Source organism: Temnothorax longispinosus, chromosome 3, assembly GCF_030848805.1.
Source record: "Temnothorax longispinosus isolate EJ_2023e chromosome 3, Tlon_JGU_v1, whole genome shotgun sequence".
NCBI classification, from domain to species: domain Eukaryota; kingdom Metazoa; phylum Arthropoda; class Insecta; order Hymenoptera; family Formicidae; genus Temnothorax; species Temnothorax longispinosus.
Window position 1 is genome coordinate 14626251 of NC_092360.1, and position 13304 is coordinate 14639554.

General features: G+C 39.5%; 1 protein-coding gene across 4 annotated transcripts in view; it reads right to left on the minus strand.

Annotated features, from left to right (window-relative positions):
• Positions 1–13304, minus strand: part of LOC139810734 (rap guanine nucleotide exchange factor 2) — a 114801-nt gene that overhangs the window by 67881 nt on the left and 33616 nt on the right. Inside the window, exons 1-2 of one of the 4 annotated variants that reach the window (XM_071774547.1) lie at positions 9194–10502; positions 7874–7981 (exon numbers count right to left, since the gene is read on the minus strand). The exons of 2 other annotated variants lie outside the window; for them this stretch is intronic. The gene's annotated coding sequence lies outside the window, so the exon portion shown is untranslated. Of the gene's footprint in view, positions 1–7873; positions 9132–9193; positions 10503–13304 lie in introns of those variants that run through there. One more of the 4 variants, XM_071774548.1, reaches the window with a different exon arrangement.

Here is a 13304-nt window from a genome sequence, read left to right on the forward strand (position 1 = left end):
CGGAAAGGCAACGCTGATGACAAGTTATGAAAACGTACATCGACCCGTTTTTTTCACAATCAGTCATAAAGAGAGAGTCGCAGATTACAGTAATTTAATTTATTGCGCCAACTTTCTCTAGTTGTGACTATTCACACTTTCGTCGCAAAGTACCATAAAGAGGCAAATAACATTGCGAATACTCAATCAGAGAAAGAGAGAGAGAAAAGCACTGCTTTTAAATTTAAAAAATTTTAAACTCGAACAAACTTGAAGTACACAGCAGCGAGAATAATTTCTTACGAAGAAACGAAACGGAATTAAGGGGAGGGGGGATTCGAGTTAGCATTGGAATTTATCTTAAGTGCACAACGATCCAAAAAAAGGACCCCTCATTAAGGAACCATTCAAGTTTACATGTGCCACCAATGTTAATTCCAGTCCCTCGTTTTCTTCGGTTCTCGAGTGTTTTCTTTGTTAGAAAAAAATGGTATTCTCGCAAATATGCAGCAGAATAAGGATACGATGGGAAAAGAGAAAAATATCTGCAGGACCGTATATTAAAAAACTTTTCGTTTCTGCGTCTCACTGAACTTCGTTCGTGGCTCGTTTTCTGCCACGTTCAGCACAAATTGAGAAAAACTTTGGCGTGCGATATTCTCCCGCGATACATACAAGATGTCTTGTAAATTTGAAGTATGAGATTGCATTTTTATTTAAATTTCAAGCAAGTGAACTTCGACATTTCGTTTAAGACAAAAATTACTTTTAATAAAAGGAAAGGAAAAGGAGAGAAAGAGAGAGAAGGAGAGAGGGAGAGATAAAGAGAGACATCAGAGAGATTGTTCGTTTTAATAATAAAAAAGCAAAGAAACTTTAAACTTTTATCTTGATAATAAAAAAGCTTAGAACTTTTAAAATTGTTGCATTATGGCTTACTCTAGAAAACTGATTGTCCTTATTGTACTATCTATACTTCCTTTATCTCGCCTGATGTATATCATTCAGCTATATTATCATCGTCCAAATTTCGAATAAAGTATAAGAGCAGAATTCGATAAATCAAACGTAAGATTTGAATGCAATAAAGATCGAAATATTTCTATCAAGATTTATCTGACACCCTGTACATCAGACGCGGAAAATGAGCCGAAGGAAACTCGTGTCGCTCCTTTTCCCAAGGGGAACGGCACCGTACTATCGATCGTACTTACGTCGAGAGAAACATCGTGTTTCGTCTCGACGGCGCACGCAATATACGAAAATTCAAGGTTCCCGAATGAATTTACCTTCGTTCTACTGTATTGAAATGAATTGCGGTATATTGTACAATTTTCAAGTACAATCACCGATAGGCCTTTACTCAAGAGATAAGCGCAAATTCTATTACGATAGTAAATAAAGCAAAAAATAAAAATAAAAAAAATTAGAATAAAATTAATTCGTCAAAAATTATAAATGTTGTTCGAATTAATAAAAAAATATATTTTATTTCTGAATGTATTAGTATTTGATATGTTTATTTATATATTTTAATTGCAGGCAAAACTCCTAAAATATTGTTATACATTATAAATATTAAATACTGCTATACTCTGAAAAAATATCATAATCTGCAAAATTTAATAATGCAAAATACAACTTTTATAAAGAGGCAACAGATCGCCGTCGAGAGTTTTAATATGTTAAAATGCTACAGAGCACCTCATGAGGCTTAGCGTGGCCGAAAAAAACAACTCGAATAATAATAATCCCAATTGCCATTGTTGATTCGCGAATATTTTCAGCACTCGAAAGAAAGGAGATTTTGAGAAGGATACTTCACGGTGTAAGTAGGCTTCAACATTTCGTTGAATGGCGATGACGGTCTCGGGAGTCGGGAGACGCAATAATGCTTCCGAGGCGATCGAGGGGACGAACAATCGGCACGCGTTCACACAAATAATGGATACGTGCTATACTCAAAACAATAGTCGAGGAAAAATTTGGACCGCGGACTTTTTTCACTTCGCCAACCGCATTTGCGTAACGGACATTTTTCACAATGAAACAAGAAGCTTGCGTTTTGTATTCACATGGCACGTGGCGCGCATACCGTAATGCACCGGGCCGAAGCTTGCAACGGCACGTGCCGCGTGTCATAAGCACACGGTAAATAGTAGCGAGATGGGATCGACGAGATCGTTGAACGTAATGGATATCCGGTCTCATCAGTCAGCCATCTGGACTTGGATGTCATCTAAGAAACAAACTCGTAAAAACGAAAATAAAACTGCAAATATCATTCACTTTTTCATTAAACTTTTAATTCAATTTCTTTGGTTTAGTTAGTTTTTCAGTTAGATCTTTAGTTAGTTTAATTTTCTTTTATTAAACCGTTAAAAAACCAGTTTATATATTTACAAAATATTAGAAAAAATATGTCCGACAATTAAAGTTATTATATCTTATTGTATCAAAATAATCAAAAACAGCTCTTAGGCAATTCCTACGTAATATATTTTACGAGGTAAAATTCTTTATAAGAGAAAAACTCTATTTTTAATCGACAACGTTTGGCTATCAGTGTCGTCGTGTCGTGGACGACCATTGGTTTTGATCGGATTAATCGTCAAGACGTTTCGACCATGGGTTTTGCTCTTTTCTAAATTGATATAATCTTTGATACTTATATATAAGCATATCATTTTTATTAAATTAAATTATTAAATTTAAATTTCTTCTAAAATTCTTTATAATTATTATCCATATCTGAGAAACAGGTGAAAATCTCGTAACCTGCTTATGCAAGTATTTCTTTACTTCTTTAGTATATGGCTATAGAATCGATTTCAGCACTTACAGGAAATTGTAAAGTGCTTCGAGGAAAAAGCTATTGCCGCTGTTCGACGCCACATATCAGTGTCACTCCGATCTATAATCAGCTCATGTTTTGTTTCAACGCGCGATACTTGTACTTAATGTTATCGTCGCCTCTCGCAGCGAGTAAACGTTGCAATTTAACCATCGTATTTTACGATTTTTCCGGAATTAAAAAGAAAAATGGCGGGTCATTATCCCTCGGCTTCGCAGTAATTAGCACGTGTGAGCCGCGCACGCGAATCTCTACGTTTATTGTTGGTAAAATAGGAGCGATACGCGCGGCATATCACGACGCGTTGTATCGTATCAGCCTCGAAATGTCATTCCAATCTCAAAGTATAGCATTTTACCGATAATACCGGCAGCGATAAATTAAAATTACTGCAATTAATTCAACAGGCTACTCGATGCGGAAAATACAACGGATCGCCTCTGTTTTTCCATCATCAGCTGAAGATCCATAGCTATTTGATCTTTTTCCTTTTTCGCTTATTATTCTGTCTATTACTTTCACATTTTTAATTTAACTATAACATATAATTCAAGCGTACAAAATCATAATGACTTCCTGCAAAATTGCAGCACGTGCATGTTACCACGAACATTCCAACAATCTAGGAATAGATTAGAAAGTCAGGAAAATATCCGGGAAGATATAGTTCAGACGAACAACTTTTTGTGATGAATATCGTCATAGTTACTGAATACTCCCAGCAACAAAGCACTAATAATACAATTCTATCGAAAATTAAACAGAGATAATTAATTATAATATTCAATATATTTTTTCTTAAAAAAAGCAAATTTTCTGTTAAATAATAAAAACTGCAGTAATAATTTAATATTTACTCGGCCCAAAATTTTTGCTTTAGTCTTGTTTACTTTTGTCGCTCACATTACAAAACATGCAACTATAACTGTAAAAATTAATTTGATTACTATTATATCAAGTTAAATTATTTTGCACTCGCAAAATTAGAATCTTAGAAGATATCGTTTCCCGAAGAAACATGCCTACGGAATGCACTCGATAACCTTGGCTCGTAAGACGGGTTTAAGTTGTGCGCAAGAACGCCTGTTCTATATGGAGCCATGAAATCTCGAGCACCTTCTGCAAGACGTTCAAAATCGTCTTCTCTTCCTGCAAGCTTAATTTCCGGAAAACAGTTCATTCAAACGATAGAGACACTTTTTGATGCACAACACAATGAAAATCAGAAAATAAAATAAACATTAATTTTTTTTTAACAAAAACATTCTGTGATTTATCTCGCACAATCTCTTGAATCGAGTTAAATCTATAATTATTGTATGAATTGCATTTGTTTTGTAGCGGCAAGGTATAGTTGATCTTACGCGCATTAGATTATTTAAAATGTCAAAAATACATGATACAGTGCCATAACTCTCTCGCGGATCATTACTATAAATCATCGGGTTTGGATCAAAACTTTCTCCCACGACAAGCACAGCATTTAATTTGACTTGAAGAGGCCGATAAGGTGTAGAACATCTCACGTACCGCTACTACCGTAAGTAAACAAAATACCCTCCGACGATACAACGTACCCGTTTCGCATCTACGTGCCCACGAACCCTCTTATGTATGTAGCACGAGCAATAAAGCCCATACTATTATTAGACTGTCCGGTGGACCCTGTCATTTTTTTTCGATACAAAGATCGTAGCCCGAGTTATCGACTTTGCGCTCTATTCGTACCAAGCTCGAACCACTGCGGCTTAGATTGGAAGTCGGTCGATACAGACGCTGACGCTGCGAGACCTCGGAGCTATATGCATAGTGAGTGGAGCATTAACGAACCAACGCAACGATAGAAACCTCATTCAGGAGATCCGCGTCTCGAACCGTGATGAACCTCACGAACAATTTCTACGCTAATTGTATAACACTAAATAGAAAGGAAAATTTTGTTATTCCTAAAATTTGCATTCCTAAAAATCGTAAAAATCTTTTTAACTTTGATATAAAATATTCAATTAAGTTTGTGAAAGTTTTCACGTACATCGACTTCAAATTCATCGAAAGATCTGTTAAATATATGAAAGTAAAAAATTTCTATCGTCATAATTTTTCTTCTAGTACATGTCGAGAGAATGTGGATCTAGATTTCTAAATTAGAAATCTAGATTTAAATTGAATGTCAAGACAAGAACTATACCTGTGTATTTTTCATCGCTCTCTTTTCATGCAAATGTCATTTAACAAATCTACAAATTAACGCAAACGCTGTAGGAAGCGTATTAATCATGTAAATCGAAAACCATCGAATATAAACCGACTTGTGTATTCGATTCGACCTCGGGTATCAATCGTTGGTGAAGCGAATTATAGAAACTAGAAAGAGCAGGTGACAATAGAAGATCGTATCCAACGTAACAATCATTATACACAATGGCAACAATAACTATTGTGAGCAGGCTAATTGTTTCATGAGAACCAATAATTACCTCAATTTACTTGCGTCATATTGAGACAAGATATATCGGGTGTTGCAAAAAAAGACAAATATATAGGTACAGTAGCATCTTATTACTAAAAAAACACCTCTTGACAATGACTCTTTCTTTCATATAAATTAAATTAATCTCCAAGTATTGATAAAGTATTGATTTAAACAAATTCTATTATGAGAACGATCTGTGTGACTCATATTTATTTACGAACACCACGTAGATATACGTTAGTGTCCCACGTCATTCTGCCTTTTCCCCTTGTTCTGAAATCACGACGAAACGGCTAGATAAAGCGATGTATTCGTTCAACCAATGAAAAATCAATACATTACTTTGTAAACAATATCAAAAGGGTCGCCGGAAGTTTACGGCAATAAAATGCCAGCTGACAAGCGTTATTTTCCATTTAAATATCATGGGATTCATGGGAAACAATCAGTTACAAAACTCTGAAATCTTTAATAGAATACTTTTATCACAATGAAAATAGAAATATATGGAAATACAAATGTAATTAGATAACTATTTTATCTCATTTCTATCTCATTTCCTCTTAAAATTGTCCTTTCGGATCGTACCGAAAATGTTAAATGTCGACGAAGAACTGTCTTTTGTGACAATTATTGCTATAAGTGCTTTCGTAGCAAGATAAGAACGAGTGTATTTACATAATGTATTTCAATATTAGTTTAAATTCATGAATAAATTTTCCCGATAAATTCCTAATAAATATAAAAAATGTAAAAGTAGGCAAAGATCTTATCTAAAAATACTGTTTCCCAAAAATCTTAAATTACTCAGATAGAAAAAAATAAAAAATTTGGATTTTTTAATTTCCTTAATATAATCGCATCCCTTCTCTTTCTAAAGCCAATCTTAAAAGTTATATTTTTTAATATGCTTGTTCAAATATTTACTAAGTTGAAATATGGTATTATTACTATACTTCAATGCATTCTATTCTTATACAATAAGTTACTAATTTATCTAATTTAAAATAATAAAGCACAAACATCCTTACGGCTTTCCGAGCCCTATTCTTCATACTGAATTTTAATCCGCGGAGCCATTTGAATATTATTTATCTAATTTAATTTCTAATTTCCGATTTAAAATTAAAAAATGCTTTCAGTTTTATATATTTGGGAATAATGCAAAAAGACTCAATTTTGGACAATCAGTCTATAACACAGATAGAAAAATTTTGCAATGGGACGAGTTTTGGTCACTACACAGACGCAATCCTAAGATTTTTATCCCAGTCGGTTTTGATCCATGAAACGTGACTCTCGATCGGCATATCGGCACTGTTCTATCCTATGATAGGCCTTACCGTAACGCGATACACTCGCTGTTTACCAAAGGGGAGTGAAACGTGACGCGAGATATTGACGATTCCGTGTCACGTGCACGCACGTGTGACAGCCACGAAACAATACCCGTCCGAAAGCTAACCACGACAGAAATGTATCGCAGCTGAGCCCCAATGATTGCCATCCCATTATCCCGCGGATCAAAGCCGTTCAGCCAGAAGGAGGGTATCAAATTATTCACTCAAAATTCCTGTCTATCCCTAATATCCATCTCTAGCAACTGATCGAATTCATTACGATATAATCAGCGATAATCTGATACCTGACTGATTCGTGACCAATTTACTCACAATAAGTACAGAAACAGCTCCGATTATTGAACTCTTAACTCGGTTAATTTATGTATCCAGATATTAAAAAAAAACTTGTTTTTCTCTCACAAAAAATTTGTTATTTTTTAATTATCATTGAAATTTCGAACATGTATTATACATACATGTGCGTTTCAGTCACAGATAAAATCTTTGCAATTCAATCTTAATTATATATCACTTGGCGATAAAACGCATGTGTCAGCAATAACACAAACATAATTCAACTTTTTTCCCCTATCTTAATTAAACACGGATCGTTTTTTCTTCGTGTTTAATCTTATTTTAATTTTTATAAATTTTTAATAGTATATTATTTTTGCTCACAATAAATCTTAATTTTATCGAACACAATTTCTTGCACAAACGCCTGCGCGATACGTTTTAATTTGATCTCATGTTAATTATTTAATGATTATATACGTGCTATTTTGTAGTCTACAGAACGTTTATTTAATTTAATAATCATAAAAGTTGCACTAAAAGAAATCTCTTATTTGAATTTAAACGCTGGAATAATTCTCAAACCTATTATTATGCGCAAGTTAGTCCTACTGATGGAATAATTGCGGCGACGTAACTTTCCAAGAAAGAGCATGTTAATCTTTCAGACATCCTTTGAATGTCACAATTAGACAACAATATTCGGTTAAGCTTGTATGAATAAACAGTAAAAAAACGTACAGCATTCATTTTACAGTACCTACGTAACATACGTCCTCGAGAAATTAATTCTAAAGTGCGAAAGAATTTATCATTTGCCCGTCACGTATACGCATTTTTAATAACATTGTATGTCATCGCTGCATTACCGCGCGTTCTCTTCGTACGTGCAAAGGTTCAAGTCGTTAAGGATGATTTAAAGTTTCTCACCGGTCATCCTGCGTGACAGTAATGTCGGGCGGGGGCGGAGGGGGCGAGGCACCGTCTGTAGCATCCAGCTTGCCGGCTTTTTACTGCGCTGCTTGGCTTCTCTGACTTCTGAGAGAGAAAGAGAGAGAGAACTGGAGGGAGAGGAAGAGCGAGAAAGAGAGAGAGGTGACGCTCTCCACCCGACGAAGCGCGATACACGTTGTGCAGCAACTCGCGATCGTCGCGACTCGTGTCTTCACGCCGCGGCCGCGGCCGGCGACATCGCCGTCGACGGTTGACCCCGTTGGAATCTCTCGCCTCTTATCGCCGAGTCGATCGATCGATCGGGTAAATCGCGTCCGTACACCCCACGAGCGATGACCTCGGTATCCTACCGCGCATTCGGGCGATCGCCTACTCCTTCATCAGGATCTTACCTCTCTTTCGATCCGAAACGCGCTTGAAAGCCACGTTGAAATATTTGCTCGCCTCTCGACCCGTCGATTTACGTTGTGACCCGCGCAGAAGTCACGACAGTCGGCGCGAGATTCGATCCCAATTCGTCGGTCACTCTCGTCGGGACCTCGTGAACTCTGGAAAAGTTTCTATCGCGAATCGCGACCCACTTGCGCAGGCTCGCCTTTCGCGACCCTCCTCGCTAATCTTTCTCTCGAGCCTCAACCTCAACCGCGCGCAATTTCATAAGACGCGCAATCTGCTCGGCGCAGCTAGCTCTTCTCCGCTCACGCCGGGATAATATTCGTCGTAAACCGTTACTCCAGGCTCGCTATTATAGATTTATTACGGAATACCTGCCGCCGCTGTGCTGTGCCGCGCGCGAGTGCCGTGCGAGTCTGCGAGTCGAGGCTGCGGTGAAAGCGAACGGCGACGATTATCGCGCGGAGTGAACAAGCCCCGAGAGCCTCGGCCACGCTTACTCCGCGTTCTCGTAAACGCGGTCGCTCTCCTGAGCTGCGCGCCGAATACCAAACCGATCCCGCGAAATACCTCGGCCGATACTCGTCGGACGATTGTTGCCTTCGTAAAAGCGCTCGTCGTTTCGCAGCGCACTGAATACCAGCCTGATATTCGTCAGAAAGATCGCGAATTAATCGTCGTTTCGGTTTGTGAAAAATCCAGATATGTTCGCTGGTATCGGCGAATCAATTATTACGTCGTAAACGTGATAAACCTTCCGCGCATCTACTGCTCCACTGATCCACGCAGGCAGCCAGGCAGGCACCTTTGCGAAGCGCGAGGTGTCGCGTCGCGAAAGCGCGCGGGTCACTGCACGAGACACGAGACACGAGACACGAGTCGTCCGAACATCCGCGCGGTTACCTTCGGAATCACGGAAAGAACTTCTCTCTTCGACGTTCGATGAACGTTGTGACCCCGATGAAGATTTATCTTTGCTCCTGACGATATTTCGCAACGACAAGACACTTTGAGAAAACTCGAATGTATCTTCGCCAAGTCAACGCGCGCACGTGATTCTTAAATCTCTCTCTCTCTCTCTCTCTCTCTCTCTCTCTCTCTCTCTCTCGTAGACGACGATAACGGGTCTCAACTTTCCTTTCATGAAACGAAAACTCTGTATTCCATTTCCGCATAAATTGATGGATGACGATACGCGAGGTACTTTTCTCCAAAAAAGAATGCTCTTCGATTGTAATTCGATGACGCGGTCTCCGCGAAATTGGATGTGCTCAGCGGCGACTTTCTCCTTCGCAATAACAACGGGTTTCGATTGTCTTTTGGACAATCACAATTAAGTCAAATTAAAGATATAACTCGTAGCAACAGACGATCTTTTTAAGCAAACGTCATCCGCTCTTGCTTCCCACGTAGAAAGCGTTGAAATATTTCCGTGCTTATCTCGATCGTGCCGCGAAATTTGTGTATATTATCGCTCGTCGAAGCGGCGAAAGGAACGGAGATATGCTCAGCCCGATATATTCAGAAAGTACAACTTTTCTCCTCTCTACTCCTTTCTCTCTCTCTCTCTCTCCCTTTCTCTCCTCCTCTCCGTTAGCAATCTTCCTAATGTCTTTAATTCCAAGGTCTCATAGGTATCCCACGTTAATCGGCTCCTGATGGAAATTACGCACGCTCCGTTTTACGCAACGGCGCGCGACACAACCGTGCTTCGTCTCCTCGGGCGCGATTACGTCACTTGCAGACGGGAAACGAGATTGCATCCGGTTTTATAAGCCGGGAAGCGCGCGATCGAGGATTCGCGAGAGGATTCGTCACTGGCGAAGGTGTCACTTTTGAACGGATGAGACACGAGCGTGGGGGGAGGGAGGAGAAAATCCATCGATATCGATCAAATTGCGGTGCGTCGATCCGCGAACCCGATATTCGGCACACGTCTCGCGTTCCGACGCTAGTACCATCGGACGAATGACAGTCCCGACGCCGTCTCGATACAGTCCATCGTAAGGTCCATCAGAAGTTTCCCCCCTCTGGACTCTCTAGTCTCGATTTATGACCGGCGCGGGCGCGACCGCATCTCTGCAGAGAGAGAGAGAGAGAGTGATCCTCCGGACGCGAGGGACTCTGTACTCCGAACTGGAAATCGCGAGATCGGAATGCGATTCGCGGGTGCAGTCGCTATTAATCGCAACGCTCGCCGACCGCCACGGAACTCTCGACAAGACTGGAGGTTCTCTTGGTAGGTGAGGCCGGCCTCTTTCTCTCTCTCTCTCTCTCTCTCTCTCTCTCTTTCTCTCACGCTGGCCAGGAGCGTATCCGGCGCGCGCGAGCCAGGTGGGATTCCTTCCGTAGAGAACCGATGAGTGTTTACAGGATGTGGGCGCGACTAGTAGAAAACTATCATCGCTAGTCGAGTGCTTTCGTAAGATAATTTTGCTACGCTCAACCGCTCAAGAGACGTGTAATTCTTCAAATTCAAAAATATTTTTCCTACGTGCCATACTTCTCATGTAATTTCGTTATCAAAATAATATTTTTCGTAACGAGAATATGCACGATATAATAATCTAATCTCGAGTAATTAATGACAACTATATATAAAATAAATCGTAGTTGATCGTCCTATTAATCGTCCTTATGTCAAACTCAGTTCTTTCTCTTAGTTTACTTTCGAGATTATTTGCTTTTCTACTTTCGTTCTTTCCAATATTCTCTTTCAGCTTTCGCAGATATTTTCAAAAGTTGCTGTATTTCCAGCAAGCCAATTGTATTTCGCTTGCCACGCTTGAACGTCGTTATCATATACTTTAAAAGGCAAGTGTTCGAATCAATAAATATATACATATAAATAAAAGTACGGCGGTGTGTATGCGTGTGTGGGACTATATGTGATTAAATGGTTACGACATTGAAATATATTATGCAATGATTATGTTTCGTATGAGATGCATATATATAATTAACCGAAATCGCATCAACGGGTTGTCAGAGTATTGCGTGCTTTTGTGTAACGTGGATATTACTGAAAACTTCGTTGACATAACACAGTTTTATTTTGACTAACGCTATTTTCGAGCTGCTTGTAACGCAGAACATTGCACGGCGCAGTTTATTCGATGTGACATGCCAATTAAAATTGCGTCGATGCTATACTATAGCGATCGTGTTACGTGTTGTTTTTATATCAGTTGACCGATTCAAATTGCGTCGATGTGACATTATAACGGGCGAGTTATATCTTATTCATAACGCACACTTGCATTCGAATTGTAAAAAAATGTTAACTAGCGTAGATATACTGGTGAATACAGTGATAAAGAAGAAATTATACTAACAATGATTAAATTTGAGATATTGTTTTATAGTAACTATCGTGATTGAGATATTGTATTTCATATAATATGAGATAATTATAGAAAACATAATCGATTTCAAGAGCTACGAGAGTTCACAAAATAAAATATTTCAGTTTTGCTAATTATTATACCTTGATTTAATTGCGAAATTGAGTATCGATGGTATGGACCAGATGAGTATAGCGCGTATACAGCCCTGCATCCAACCTTTCTCACTCTATCGATGCTCTTTATCCTTCTTTCTCTCTCGCTTTTTCTCTCTCAATTTACTTCGCTCTCTAATTCCGTCTCTGTTGCACCAAACTACTCGCTTTAAGTAGGATGTCCTCGTCATTCCCCCTTTCATCCTCTTCAACCTGGCCGATCTCTTCTCTGCCATTTATACCGAAGTACCTCTCGGGCGAGTTCGTAAATTTTCGGCACGAACGACAGAGAGAAGACCAGCGAAATGAGAGGCTACGGAGCAGGAAAGAAAGAAAGACGAGAGAGAAAGAAAAGACACAATGGGAATTAAGTACTATTAAATAACGTGAACACCATAAAGAAGGGATGGAGGCAGAAAAGACAGAAAAAACACAAGTTGTAAAAATGTAATTAAGTGCAGCTTAAAAAAACGACAGAACAGCGCGAAAATATTTTTCACGAAAGTAATAAATTAAAAATTGGAAAAGGAATAATAAAGTTTATTATCTGTATATATATATCCTATTAGAATATATAGTTTCTTAATGCATTGCACGATTACGAGATAAATAAATAAAAAATAAACGCGAATACAATAAGGCAAAATGAATGAACACGCAGACAGGAAGAAAAAAACATGAGATTAAGAAACAACAACGAGAGAAGTGTCATTTCATCATCGTAGAGAAGCGAGAAATGGTGACACCGGTAATGGAAAGGAGATGGAGAATAAAAGAGCGACGGAGAAAGGGTGAGAGACGGAGACGATGGGAAAGAGCGGAGTTAAAATGCGAAAGAGAGATAGATAGGCAGAGGAAGTGAAGAACGTAAGGGGAAATCCTAAAGGGAACGAGAGGAGAAGGTTCTCCCACGTAACCACGCCCCACGTTCTCTCTCTCGCCGACAGATTTTTACATGCGGATCGAGGACGGAGAAGGGGAACGTCGAGGCAAAACCCATGGGACGCCAGAGTGCGGCCCCCGTTTGCAGTTTGCAGGTTTGCACCGTGAAACGTATCTCTCTTTCTCTCTCTTTCCTCTAACCAAGGTGGAAATGCACATGCATATATGCGCGTACATACACAGAACTGACAGAACGTCGCCCAGAATTTCCTCCCCTCGGAAGTAGGTATGTCGCGATCTTGCGGACACGCTAGAGCGACGTCGCGTCTGCTCTATCATCGGGAGGATCCAGGGAAGCGGGAGGGAACGGAGGAACGAGGAAACGACATATTAAAACGGTCGTACAGAGATTAATTTGTTGGAATTGGGCACTGTACGCTTCTCTTATGATAGTACTCGCGCGCGCGGTCGGCCGCGTCTGGCCTCGTCTCTGTCGCCAGTCGCCGTCGTCTGCTCGTCTATGCACATCAGATGCATGCAACGCGAAAGAACGTCCCGTTCCACCAAGCGGCAACCGAGCGTGTGATGACCGCGGATAATAAGCGCTCCACATTCCCCTTTTTTTCCGCGAGC